This window comes from Podarcis gaigeae (genome assembly GCF_964106915.1).
Source record: "Podarcis gaigeae genome assembly, chromosome: 18".
In the NCBI taxonomy this organism is placed as follows: Eukaryota; Metazoa; Chordata; class Lepidosauria; order Squamata; family Lacertidae; genus Podarcis; species Podarcis gaigeae.
In genome coordinates, this window is record NC_139696.1 from 3,542,417 (window position 1) to 3,556,583 (window position 14,167).

The 14,167-nt window shown below is 47.7% G+C and overlaps 1 protein-coding gene across 2 annotated transcripts in view; it reads left to right on the forward strand.

Moving 5' to 3' along the window:
• The window catches only part of EFNA2 (ephrin A2), a 264,065-nt gene that overhangs the window by 58,444 nt on the left and 191,454 nt on the right, over nucleotides 1-14,167 (forward strand). The window contains exon 1 of one of the 2 annotated variants that reach the window (XM_083720797.1): nucleotides 3,208-3,233. The exons of the other annotated variant lie outside the window; for it this stretch is intronic. The gene's annotated coding sequence lies outside the window, so the exon portion shown is untranslated. Of the gene's footprint in view, nucleotides 1-3,207; nucleotides 3,234-14,167 lie in introns of those variants that run through there. 2 annotated transcript variants of the gene reach the window in all.

The window sequence follows — 14,167 nt, forward strand, 5'->3', positions numbered from 1 at the left end:
GTATTTGGAAATCTCCACTCTCCATCTCTCCCTCTCTCTATTCATGTCAGTCCCTCAGCACCAAATCCTTTCTAATAGCAGACCTCCAACGCCCATCATGCTTTCTGGAAAACGTAGAGCTTCTAAATTTAAAACTTTATCGGCGGAGAAAATCCATTCTTTTATAACCCAGAGCAAAATGCTAACTAAGGCCCTCTTCAACTTTCTTACTAGCAGCCAAGAGGGTTTGAGGCATGCATTATCCTGGAGCCTTCTGAGACCAGAGCGTGTTCAACTGTCAAGGGCTGTGTAGGCCTGAGGCATAATGGCCCCTCCATTTTCGTACGTGGCCACGATGAGGGGCACTGTTGACTGTTTTTCAGGAGGGCGGGTTGATTTCTTTTGGGGTTGGTGGCGGTGGTATTTCTACAAAAAGCTCATTGCGCTCCCAGCCTGTGCAAAACCATAGTTGATAGCAGCTTAGCTTTGATCCACAGGCACCCGGGAATTAAAAAATGGTGGCCATCAGCATAAGGAACTCAAAGAGTTGGTGTCTTCTTCTTTGGCGATCACTCGTAGCCAAGTAAGATGGTCTTCCATAAACACAGTTTTAACAATGAGTCTGTAAGTGACTGTGGAGGCCAATTCTGGATCCACATGTCCTTCCACAGTGGGGACATAGGTCTCCAGGCGGAAGTTGATCCTGGTGAGGGTTTGCCAAGCATGCCTTCCTCTTAGCACGTTTCTCCCTTGCGTCCTGAGTGCAAGTGTCTTCAAAGCCCACGACACCTTTGGTAAAGGCTGTTCTCCAACTGGAGCGCTCGCAGGCCAGTGTTTCCCAGTTGTCAGTGTTTATACTACATTTTTTTGCCATGAGAGAGTCTTTGAACCTCTTTTGTTGACCACCAGCATGACACTTTCCAATTTAAAGTTTGGAGTAGAGTAGTTGCTTTGGAAGACGATAATCAGGCATCCGAAAAACATGACCAGTCCAACAAAGTTGTTGTTTCAGAATTATCACTTCGACATTGGTGATCATTGCTTCTTGGTGTACACTAGCAATAGTTTGCCTGTCTTCCCAAGTGATGTGTAAAAACTTTCAGAGACAAAGTTGATGGAAACTTTTGAGAAGAAGAAGAAGAGTTTGGATTTGATATCCCGCTTTATTACTACCTGAAGGAGTCTCAAAGCGGCTAACAATCTCCTTTCCCTTCCTCCCCCACAACAAACACTCTGTGAGGTGAGTGGGGCTGAGAGACTTCAGAGGAATGTGACTAGCCCAAGGTCACCCAGCAGCTGCATGTGGAGGAGCGGACACGAGAACCCAGTTCACCAGATTATGAGACTACCACTCTTAACCACTACACCACACTGGTTCCACCTTCCGCCACACTGAGGAGTCAGAGATGGTCACATAGCCCCTGACATTACTCTATCTAAAAAACTGATAGTGAGTAACTAAGCAAGAAAGCTCGCATGTCAAAATGCGCACTTGGTCTAGACGCCAAGCCTTGTGAGGAGCGGTTGAAGGAGCTGGGTATGTTTAGCCTGGAAAAGAGGAGACCGAGAGGGGATATGAGAGCCATCTTCAAATATCTGAAGAGCTGTCACATGGAAGAGGGAACAAGCTTGTTTGCTCCTGCTCCGGAGGGTAGGACTCGAACCCATGGCTTCAAGTGGCAAGAAAGGAAATTCTGACTCAACATCAGAAAGTGAGAGCTGTTTGACCGTGGGGTGGAAGGTGGTGGACTCTCCTTCCTTGGAGGTTTTCAAGCAGAGGTTGGGTGGCCATCTGTCCCTTCCAACTCTATGATTCTATGGTTCTGTGACTTAGGAGTGGTAGCTCAAAACAGCCATGTTGGCTGGGGCTTGTCAGGAGTGCATGCAGGAGCCAGGCCCTGGGACCAGTAGGACTTTGCAGGACTGGGACCTTCCTAAGTTTGTTCTGAAGAGGCAAGGTGCGGCCACACACGTGAGGCCGATTGGTAACTCACAGCACCTGGTGGCAGGAGCCAGGAAGGGATATAAGGTCAGCATTTCCCTTCGGCTCTTTGCCATGGCAACACGTGCCCTACCTTGCTGTGTTGGGCTTCTTGCTTCCTGATTCTCGGACCTTGGCTCCTTGCTTCTCGACCCTCGGACCCTTGACTTCATAACTCCTTGCTCCTCGACCCTCGGACCCTTGACTTCGTAACTCCTTGCTCCTCGACCCTCGGACCCTTGACTTCGTGACTCCTTGCTCCTCGACCCTCGGACCCTTGACTTCGTGACTCCTTGCTCCTCGACCCTCGGACCCTTGACTTCGTGACTCCTTGCTCCTCGACCCTCGGACCCTTGACTTCGTGACTCCTTGCTCCTCGACCCTTGGACCCTTGACTTCGTGACTCCTTGCTCCTCGACCGTTGGACCCTTGACTTCGTGACTCCTTGCTTCTCGACCCTCGGACCCATGACTTTTTGACTCCTTGCTTCTCGACCGTTGGACCCTTGGCTTTGTGACTCCTTGCTTCTCGACCCTCGGACCCTTGACTTCATGACTCCTTGCTTCTCGACCCTCGGACCCATGACTTCTTGACTCCTTGCTTCTCGACCGTTGGACCCTTGGCTTTGTGACTCCTTGCTTCTCAACCCTCGGACCCTTGACTTCGTGACTCCTTGCTCCTCGACCCTCGGACCCTTGACTTCGTGACTCCTTGCTCCTCGACCTTCGGACCCTTGACTTCGTAACTCCTTGCTTCTCGGACCCTTGACTTCGTGACTCCTTGCTTCTCGACCGTTGGACCCTTGGCTTCATGACTCCTTGCTTCTCGACCGTTGGACCCTTGACTTCGTGACTCCTTGCTTCTCAACCCTCGGACCCTTGACTTCGTGACTCCTTGCTCCTCGACCCTCGGACCCTTGGCTTCCTGGCTTCTGGACTCCTGTTCGTGCCCCCACCCCACCATCTTGCCACCGGTCCCGACGTTCCCCAGTCGGGACTTTGATCGACCGTGAACTGGACCGTGACAGAGCTTCTGGGGGATGCAGTATAAAGGCAAGACTGCCCTAAGGGTTTCCTGTGAGCAGAGCACCATTGCTGTAACCACTACACCACGCTCCCTCTTCCCGCCACGGTCTCTCCTTCTGCCATTGCCTCCTGCCTGACTTTCCTTCTCTCGTTTCCCCCTAGAAGTGAGTTGTCTCGCCTGTGACTGAAACACACTTTGGAACTGTCAGCCGCGCTGGCAGAGAGCCCTCGTTAGCATTTCGCTCCAGGTAAAAGAATGGATTTTCTCTGCTGATAAATTCATATATTTATAACCTCTATATTTGCTGAAAACATGAGAGAGAGTGAGTGGGGAAGAAGACTGGCTTCTTGGAAAGCAGGAGGCAGAATGGTGCTTTATTATTATTATTTTATTTTTCGTCTGGGAGATTAAAGGTAGGCTCTTGTCCCCCTGGCACCAGAGTATTTATGCTGGCTGATGTCTCCTTCCCAGGAACGAGAACTCTGGGTCGCGGCGGATAGTTTTATCAAAATGTCAGCTCAGTGTGCATTGGCAGTCGGGGGGAAGAAGAGAGAGAGAGCGCAGAATTCCATGTTAGGGATTATTAGGGACGGGAGTGAAGAAACAGCTCCTTACAAATCTGACGTACGGGCGTATTTCAGAACACCGTAGACGGCCTTGCACATCCCATCTCACAGAAAGCGCTTCAGACAGTGGTCTAAACCACTGAGCCTCTGGGCCTTGCTGATCAGAAGGATGACGGTTCGAATCCCTGTGATGGAACGAGCTCCCGTTGCTCCGTTCTAGCTCCTGCCAACCTAACAGCTCGAAAGCACGCCAGTGCAAGTAGATAAATAGGTCCCACTGTGGCGGGAAGGTCGACAGCGTTTCTGTGCGCTCTGGTGTCCGTCACGGCGTCCCGTTGCTCCAGAAGCGGTTTAGTCCTGCTGGCTACATGATTTGGAAAGCTGTCTGCAGACAAACACCGGCAACCTCGGCCTGAAAGTGAGATGAGTGCCACAACCTCATACAGTGGTACCTCGGGTTAAGAACTTAATTCGTTCTGGAGGTCCGTACTTAACCTGAAACTGTTCTTAATCTGAAGCACCACTTTAGCTAATGGGGCCTCCTGCTGCGGCTTTGCCGCCAGAGCACGATTTCTCTTCTCATCCTGAAGCAAAGTTCTTAAACTGAAGCACTATTTCTAGGGTTAGCGGAGTCTGTAACCTGAAGCGTATGTAACCCGAAGCGTATGTAACCCGAGGTACCACTGTAGTCGCCTTTGTCTGGACTTAACCATCTAGGAGGTCCTTTACCTTTACCGTATCCAATGTTAGCCAAACTGTGAGAGTAGATCCACTGAAATTAACTGGCGTGGCTACTTTAGGCCTGTGAATTCCGGTATAATTTTGTTGGGTTGTTCCTGCGTTGTAGGGGGGTTGGTCTAGGTGACCCATTGGGTTTCCAACTCTAATATTTGATTATAAGTCTCAGAGAGCCAAAACTATTGAAGCGATGGTGGACCGGGCCAGCTTCTTGGAAAGGGAAAGGCGAAAGTGTTTGCAGCTTTTAAAAGCCAAATATGTTGTCGTTTAGTCATGTCCAACTCTTCGTGTCCCCCTGGACCAGAGCACGCCAGGCACTCCTGTCTTCCACTGCCTCCCGCAGTTTGGTCAAACTCATGCTGGTAGCTTCCAGAACACTGTCCCACCATCTCGTCCTCCGTTGTCCCCTTCTCCTTGTGCCCTCCATCTTTCCCAACATCAGGGTCTTTTCCAGGGAGTCTTCTCTTCTCATGAGGTGGCCAAAGCCTCGAGCCTCAGCTTCACGATCTTTCCTTCCAGTGAGCCAAATATAGAATCATAGAATTGTAGAGTTGGGAGACACCAGGGTTCAAGTCCTCCCCCTCAACCAGGGCCAGATTTAGGTTTGATGCGGCCCTAAGCTACTGAAGGTAACAGGGCCCTTTCTATGTCCAGCTGTCCTTTGTCAACAACAAATGGTCGCCGTTTTTGTGTGTGGAATGTATGCTATATGGTCATACATGGACCTAATAGGTATCTCAAGCCATTTGCACATGTGGCCATGCAACCAGTCCCTGCAGAATGTAGGCACCCTATATATAGAAAGGAGCAAACCAGGAATATTTTAGGGAGCAGGCTAGCAGGCGGGGCCCATGACTTACATCACAGGAGCCTACGCAACACAAAACACTGTTGCTAGATGTAGGTTTTATTTTATTTGTTTTTTATCTTATGTTTTGGAAGTGTACATCTAGTCCCCCCCCTTTAATTTTTCTGGGGCCCCCAAGAGAGAGGAGCCCTGAGCTATAGCTTGTTTAGCTTATACGTAAATCTGGCACTGCATGACTCAACCAGAAGAAACTCGCTGGGTGAGTCACTACCTTTCCGCCTAGCCTACCTCTCAGGCTTGTTGTAGGGTTTAAATGGAGAGGGGGAAAGCCACGTAGCCCACCTTGAGCACCTTGAAGGAGAAAGGTCAAAATATGTAGGCAATCAATCAATAACTTCTATTTTTGGTGCCTGCTAAAATATTTAAATTCTGGTGCTGGAGGAGACTCTTGAGAGTCCCGTGGACTGCAAGAAGATCCAACCTCTTCATTCTGAAGGAAATCAGCCCCGAGTGCTCATTGGAAGGACAGATCCTGAAGCTGAGGCTCCAAGACGTTGGCCACCTCCTGAGAAGAGAAGCCTCCCTGGAAAAGACCCTGATGTTGGGAAAGATGGAGGGCACAAGGAGAAGGGGACGACGGAGGACGAGATGGTGGGACAGTGTTCTCGAAGCTGCGAACATGAGTCTGACCAAACTGCGGGAGGCAGTGGAAGACAGGAGGGCCTGGCGTGCTCTGGTCCAGGGGGTCACGAAGAGTTGGACACGACTAAAAGACTAAACAACAAAAATATTTCAGGCAAGCCTCCCCAGATGTTTAGAAAGGTCGTGAGAATTTTAATGTGTTTTCCTTATTTACTTTTTTTTCAAATCATTGTTGTTCATTTATCTTATTAATAATTTTATTGCTTTGTCTTTTGGTAAACTGCTTTTTTTGGAGGGGAAATACAATCAGGCAGTGTGTAGATTTCATGAAATCAACAAATAATAAGTTTTCCTCTACGGGGCTCGTTTTTTCAGCCCTTGAATTTAAAACACAGGTGTGTGTGTGTGCAAAACAGTAGCTGCGCTGGTTAAAAAAACACGGGGTGGTGTGGTGTGGGGAATAAGGTAAGCATCCTAACCAGTGCTCTTTTTTCTGGGGGTACGCATACCCCTAAACATTTTGCGAATCTTTGTACTTTTGTCCCTTTACTATCTTTATTTTTCCCAATTTGAACTATGAAACAGTGATTTTCTTGAGTCAAAATGAGAGTACATTTTTTTAGGGGGGGAAAGGCCCTGATCCTAACATTTCCCCAGCTCTCCCCGAAATCCACCTCCCCTCTCTATATATTTTGCTCCGAAAAGGGGAAATGTCTGCAGCAAAGTGAAATTCTGGACGGTCGGAGGAGGGAGACGGGGGCATGCGGATGAGAGAGGGGGGAAATATGTTAGGGATCTAAAGGCTTGGAATTAGAAGAATTGGAGCAAGGGGGGGAGTCAAAAGAGTGCAAAGGGGGGGGTTAGAAGGGAAAGACAACAGAAGTGGGAGACCATGGGGACTTCGCAAGAGGGCCTTAGAAATTCAAAGCAGCCTCGCATAGACTCAAAAGCTCTGTCATTCAGAGCTCCAGGACAAGAGCTCACCGAGCCTGGAACCAGAACAATGCCAAATTGTTCCGGGAAGGTGGGAAAATCCAGGGTCTCAACGCTCTCCGCTCAAACCAGCGGTTCCGCTAGTCAAACAAGCGTTCCACTTGAATCGATTCTGGACACCGCGTTAGCATAATCCGGCCCCCCTCCACCCACACCCGGCCCCCCGTCTCGCTATGACAACTTGAAGGAGAATTCGGGGAAAGGCCGGTGAGTGACAGCCGACGCCGCGCTGACAAGGCGAGAAGATGGGGTGGTGGTGGATTGGACGGTTGTGTGTTTTTTTGGTTTTCGTATAAATAAAAACTGCATCGTTTTGTCGCTTTCGGAAATCCCGAATTTTCCTTCTGCAACTTTTCTTCTGCTAAAATTCGCCTGCCGCTGCTGTGGCAAGGTTGTGCGGCAGTCGGTTGCAAAACGGCTTGCTTTGTGGTCTCTTTCTGTTCTCTTGGCATGGACAGGCCTCAACAATCCCCCCCAAAAAAGCCGGTCATTCCTCTCTTGGCACAATTCCCCCACTCCACACACACACTCAGCCCCCCCCCCACCCCAGGATTTACCCGCTGTTTGACAGGCGCAAATGAGAATCGGCATTTTACGCCTGCCGCGGGGAGGCGAGGAGTGCATATCCGGGTGCTGCCCCCCCGTGTGGGAAACCGGCCTTGTCCCCTGCCAATCTTCTGCCAGCGCCGAGTGTGACACAGGCCAGAAAGACATGTATCTCTCATGTAAACGGAGGAGAGGCAGCTTTGTTTGCGGCCCAGAGGTCAAGAGGCCCCCTGCTTGACAACATGTTGATGGTACCTTGGAGAAGCAAGGGGGTCACACCCCACTGTTTTGCCGCGAAACACGGAGAAGGCCTTGCTGCGCATACCCAGATCCCCAGTGCCTCCTCAAAACGAGCGTAGAACGGGTCAAAGAGGTCCCAGGTTTAATCCCAAGCAGGTAGATCTGGGAATGTCGTCGTCCTTTATCATCTTCTTTTTCTTCTTCGGCGTTCCCTCATAGCTGAAGAAGAAGAAGAAGAAGAAGAAGTGTTGGGATTTGATATCCCGCCTTTCACTCCCTTTAAGGAGTCTCAAAGTGGCTAACATTCTCCTTTCCCTTCCTCCCCCACAACAAACACTCTGTGAGGTGAGTGGGGCTGAGAGACTTCAAAGAAGTGTGACTAGCCCAAAGTCACCCAGCAGCTGCAGGTGGAGGAGCGGAGACGCAAACCCGGTTCCCCAGATTACGAGACTACCACTCTTAACCACTACACCACACTGGCTCTGAGTAAGATTGTCTTCCATAAACACGGTTTTAATAATGAGTCCATAAGTGACTGTGGAGGCCAATTCTGGATCCACATGTCCTTCCACAGTGGGGTCGTAGGTCTCCGGGCGGTAGTTGATCACAACATGACCAGTCCAACAAAGGAGCATTGCTTCAACATTGGCGATCTTTGCTTCTTCCAGTACACTGGTATTAGTTCACCTGCCTTCCCAAGTGATATGTAAAAATTTTCGCAGACACTGTTGATGGAATCTTACGAGGAGTTTGAGATGGTGTTCATAAGTGGTCCACGTTTCACAAGCATACAGTAAGGTTGGTAGTACAAGAGCTTTGTAAACAAGCATTTTGGTTTCCCTGTGAATGTCCTGGTCCTTAAACACTCTGCCCTTCAGTCAGGAGAATGCCGCACTCGCAGAGCTCAGGTGATGCTGGATTTCGGCATCAATGTGGAAAGATAACTGCCTAGGTAGGAGAAGTGATTGACACTTTCCAACGTTACACCACTGAGTTGGGTTTGTGGCACTGCAGAGGGGTTATTTTGTACTTGTTGGTGCAGCACTTTGGTTTTTTGGATGTTGAGCGACAGACCAAACTTTTCGTAAGCTTCTGCAAAGATATTTAGGATGGTTTGGAGGTCATCCTCTGAGCATGCACACACTACGTTGTCATCAGCATACTGAAGCTCTGACAGAAGTAACGGTATCGACAAGCTAGGATGTGTGCAGAGAAGGGCAATGATCAACGGTCTGGAAGCCGAGCCTTATGAGGAACGGAAATTGGGGATGCTTTGCCCAGAGAAAGCGGAAAGGTAGCACAATAGCCATCTTCAAATAATATTTGTTGGAAATGTAAGGAGAAGGAAGGCACCTTTCGCCACATGTGGTGGAACTGTAAAGTGATAAAGGAATTCTGGGAGATGATATATCAGGAGTTGAAAATAATGTTTTAAATGGCCTTTGTTAAAAAACCAGAAGTGGTTTTTTTGTAGGTGCAGAGATACCGAAAGAACTGAAAAGACTTTTTATGTACGCCACAACAGCTATAAGGGTGTTCCTTGCCCAGAGTTGAAAAGACGACAAGATACCTACGAAGGCGGACTGGCAGATGAAACTTGGACTATGCAGAGATGGCAAGGCTAACTGGGAAAATCAGGAATCAGGAAGATCAAAACTCCAACAGAGAATGGGAAAAATATAGATTGTATCTGAACGACACTTGAACTCTTTGGCAGGTTTTAAATAACTCTTGCAATAATACCTAGACTTTGGATATAATGGAGGACTATAAACTGGATGGACTTACAATACGCAGTTGGAAAAGTTTTTCAATGAACCCATGGCGGGGAGGAGGGGAGTCCTAGGATTCGAAAGAATCTTCTGTTAAACTTTAATATTTACAAGAATATTTTTCTGTGAATGAATTTTATATACAGTGGTACTTTGGTACTCAAACAACTAGGAACCCAAACACTGCAAACCCAGAAGTAAGTGTTCTGGTTTGCGAACTTTTTCCGGAAGCTGAACGTGCGCCATTTTGAGTGTTACACTTCCGTTTTGAGTGTTACGCTGATTTCTGTCTTTTTGCTATTTTGCGTTTTTGTTTTTGTGGCTTTTTTTTTTTACTGTGTGGAACCCTGTTCAGCTACTGATGGATTGATTGTGTGGCTGCAGTACATCACTTATCGCTTTCGTTTTATGGATCGATGGTCTTGTTAGGTAGTAAAATTCATATTCAATTGTTGTTTTACGGTTTGTTTTTAAAAGTCCAGAACGGATTAACCTATATTGCATTACTTTCTATGGGAAAGCGTGCCTTGGTTTTGGAACGCTTTGGTTTTGGAATGGACTTCTGGAACGGATTAAGTTGGAGAACCAAGGTACCGCTCTGTGTGTGTGCATATACATCATATTTGAAGGGCTGTCACGTGGAAGATAGAGCAAGCTTGTTTTCTTCTGCTCTGGAGTAAAGGTAAAAGGTAAAGGGACCCCTGACCATTAGGTCCAGTCGTGGCCGACTCTGGGGTTGTGGCGCTCATCTCGCTTTATTGGCCAAGGGAGCCGGCGTACAGCTTCTGGGTCATGTGGCCAGAGTCTGCTCTGGAGGGAAGGACCCAAACCAATGGATTCAAACGACAAGAAAGGAGATGCCGACTAAACTTTAGGAAGGATTTTCCGACAGGGGGATGGGCTCCCTCAATAGGTGGCTTACTGGAAGCTGTTGAACAAAGATGGATCGTCATCTGTCGGAGATTCTTTAGCTGTGGTTCCTGCATTGCAGGACTAGATCACCCTCAGGTAAGGTTACCAGACTACCCCATTTCCTGGGGACAGTCCCTGGATTTATAAAACAGTCCCCATACAAAATCCATTAAGTTGAAAAGTGTCCCCGGATTCATTGGAAAAAATCTGGTAACCTTACCCTCAGGGTCCTTTCCATCTCTATAATTGTGATTCTGTGTCATATTTAAGGTAAAGGTAAAGGGACCCCTGACCATTAGGTCCAGTCGTGACTGGCTCTGGGGTTGCGGCGCTCATCTCGCTTTATCGACCGTACAGCTTCCGGGTCATGTGGCCAGCAGGACTAAGCCACTTCTGGCGAACCAGAGCAGCGCACGGAAACGCCGTTTTCCTTCCCGCCGGAGCGGTACCTATTTATCTACTTGCACTTTGACGTGCTTTCGAACTGCTAGGTTGGCAGGAGCTGGTACAGAACAACGGGAGCTCACTCCGTCGCGGGGATTCGAACTGCCGACCTTTTGATCGGCAAGTCCTAGGCTCTGTGGTCTAACCCACAGTGCCACCCGCTTCATATTTAGACCACCCCTTTATTCAGAACTAGGAGGACCAGAACCTTGGTTGTTGTTTTTAAGGGAAGGGACAAAGCTCACTGGTAGACCATTCTGCTTTGCATTTAAAAGTTCCCAAGCTCAATCGACAGCATCGCCAGTTAGAATTGGGAATGCCCCCCACCTGCAAACCTGAAGAGCTGAAGGGGTAATAATACCTCGCCAATCTGGCTGGGTTTTCGATAACCTTCAGAGTTCCCAAATCTTTACGGTATGCTGCGGGTACTTTTCAAAACTGTTTTCTGGCCATTGAACCCTGAAACAATTCTTCGGAACCCTCGGTTTTGTCTCCTTCGATTCCTTCAGTTTTTTTTTTTTTTGGGGGGGGTGAAAATACAAAGATCTGGGGTTTTTTATTTAAAAAACCTCATGTAGTAACCAGTCATCACCTGCAGGGGGTGCAGTTTCCATGCATTGAGGAACCAGGTCCCAATTTGCAGGGCAGATCGCTCTTCTGCGGAGCAATTAAGCAGAGGTTAAGGAATTATTGTGAACAATTTAAATTAACGACCTTAATAAAGGTGAGTGGACCTGGTGAGATCAAACATTGCTTTTTAAACAAAAAACAAAAACAAAAAACCCAGAGAATTTTTCTTTAATGTGCCTGGCAAATTATTATTCCCCACCCCACCCCAAACTCTGCAATGTGAAGCTTTGATTTCCACTCCGCTCTCATTCCATTCCATTCTGCACATTAAGGCTCAAAATATGAAATCTATTAATTGGACTGATTTAACCAACCTGTCTATTGATGGCGTATTGTGGCTGTGATCCTATGGGGAGCAAACTGCACTGAACAGTTGTGGGGCTTAAGAAGGTAAAGGTACCCCTGACCGTTAGGTCCAGTCATGGACGACTCTGGGGTTGCGGTGCTCATCTCACTTTCCTGGCCGAGGGAGCCAGCGTACAGCTTCCGGGTCATGTGGCCAGCAGGACTAAGCCACTTCTGGCGAACCAGAGCAGCACACGGAAACACCGTTTACCTTCCCGCCGGGGTGGTACCTATTTATCTAGTTGCACTTTGACGTGTTTTCGAACTGCTAGGTTGGCAGGAGCAGGGACCGAGCAACGGGAGCTCACCCCATCATGGGGAATTGAACTGCCGACCTTCTGATCGGCAAGTCCTAGGCTCTGTGGTTTAACCCCCAGCGCCCCCCGCGTCCCGCCCCCCCCCCAGTAACATGGTTGCATGCTAATGTCAGTAGCCTTGATTGACATTGAAAGAAAATAGCTTCATAATCATGGGGGGGGGGGGGCTGACGTGATTGGCACGGAAATGCCGTTTACCTTCCCGCTGGAGCGGTACCTATTTATCTACTTGCACTTTGACATGCTTTCGAACTGCTAGGTTGGCAGGAGCAGGGACCGAGCAACGGGAGCTCACTCCGTTGCGGGGATTCGAACTGCCGACCTTCCAATCGGCAAGTCCTAGGCTCTGTGGCTTAGACCACAGCTCCACCCGCTTCCCTTGTTGTGGGGCTTACTTCTGAGTTAAAATCAGGAATCGCACAGTAAGTCTGAAGGAAGCCCTGCATTCAAATCCCATGGAGCTCAATGGAACTTGTTTCTGAGTAGACATACTTGGCATCATAGGGAAAGGGACTGGGGTGGGGTGGAAGGCCAGTATCATATTGTCATTATAAAAATCTAGCGTGCTGCAGGGTTTGGAAGAAGAAAACCAGAGAAGGTCAGTCAAAATGATCTAAGGGGATAAAGAAAGTCCCCGTGAAGAAATATTGCAGTGTCTGGAACTTATTTAGAATTGTAAAATTGGGTGGCGATTAAAGAAAATCATATGAAAATGATGTATAGATGGTATCTAACTCCAGTGAAATTAGCAAAAATGTACAAAACAAAAGAAAGTAAGTGTTTTACAACAGAAGGGACATTTTTTCCATATGTGGTGGGATTGTAAAATTGGAAAGAAACATTGGGAAATGATTTATAATGAAATGAAGATGTTTAAAAAACAAACAAGCCAGAAGCTTTCCTACTAGGTATTACCAGAGTGGATTTATCAAGATCACTAAAGAACTTATTTATGTATGCAACTACAGCCACATGAATATTATTAGCACAACATTGGAAAGATGGTTGGCAAGTTAAATTAATGGAATATGCTAAAATGGCAAAATTGACAATGAAACTAAGAGGAAGAGACGACAACAAATTTAAGGAAGATTGCAAGGGGTTTATTGCATATATTCAAAAGCAATGTACTCAGATTAATACATTGGCAGGGATTTAATACTGCCTGTAATTTATTTTTGAATGGACAATAAATAATACAGTGGTTTATAACTTTGCAATGGACATGCAGTATGTTGATAAACAACGGATCCAAGGAAGGGACTAAGGGGAAGTCGGTATGGTTTGATATTATTAATTTTCCAAAAATAACAAAAATAAAACAATAAAATGGCGTGTGTGTGTGTGTGTGTGTGTATAATACAATTGTAGAGTTGAAAGGAACCTCCAAGGGTCATCTAGTCTAGCCCCATGCAATGCAGGAATCAACAAAGGAATTTGGTTGGAGAAAAAGCAAGGAGAAGAGAATGTGATAGTGTGAATTGATGCCTGGCTTTCAGAAATTGGAGAGAGAAGCTTCTCTCTAGAACTCCTAGACATGCTGGAAGACCTGGGGCAGGTGAAAGAAAGTTCTTCTTCACACAATGCATTGCTGAAGTGTGACTGTCGCTCCCGATTTTGGGTGGCTTTAGAAGAGGGAAACATCCACTTCATTGGATTGGTCATGTTGTTCGGATGCCTGATTATCGTCTTCCAAAGCAACTGCTCTATTCCGAACTTAAAAATGGAAAGTGTAATGCTGGTGGTCAACAAAAGAGTTTAAAGACTCTCTCAAGGCAAGTCTAAAACAATGTAGTATAAAGACCGACAACTGGGAAACACTGGCCTGCAAGTTCTCCAGTTGGAGAACAGCTTTGACCAAAGGTGTTGTGGGCTTTGTAGACGCTCGAACTCAGGACAAGAGGGAGAAACGTGCTAAGAGGAAGGCACACTTGGCAGACCCTCACCGGGATCAACTCCCGCCCGGAAACCCATGCCCCCACTGTGGAAGGACGTGGGGATCCTGAATTGGCCTCCAGACACTTACGGACTCATTGTTACTTGGCTACGAGGGATCGCAAAAGAGGAGGAAGATGATAACTGAAGGCAGCCATGCTCCTGAATGCCAGTTGCATTCAGAACCACAAGAAGGGAGAGTCGCTCTTGTGTTCGAATCCTGATACCCGGTTTCCCACAGGCCACTGTGAGAACAGGATGCTGGACTTAGAAGAGTCGCCGGTCTGATCCAG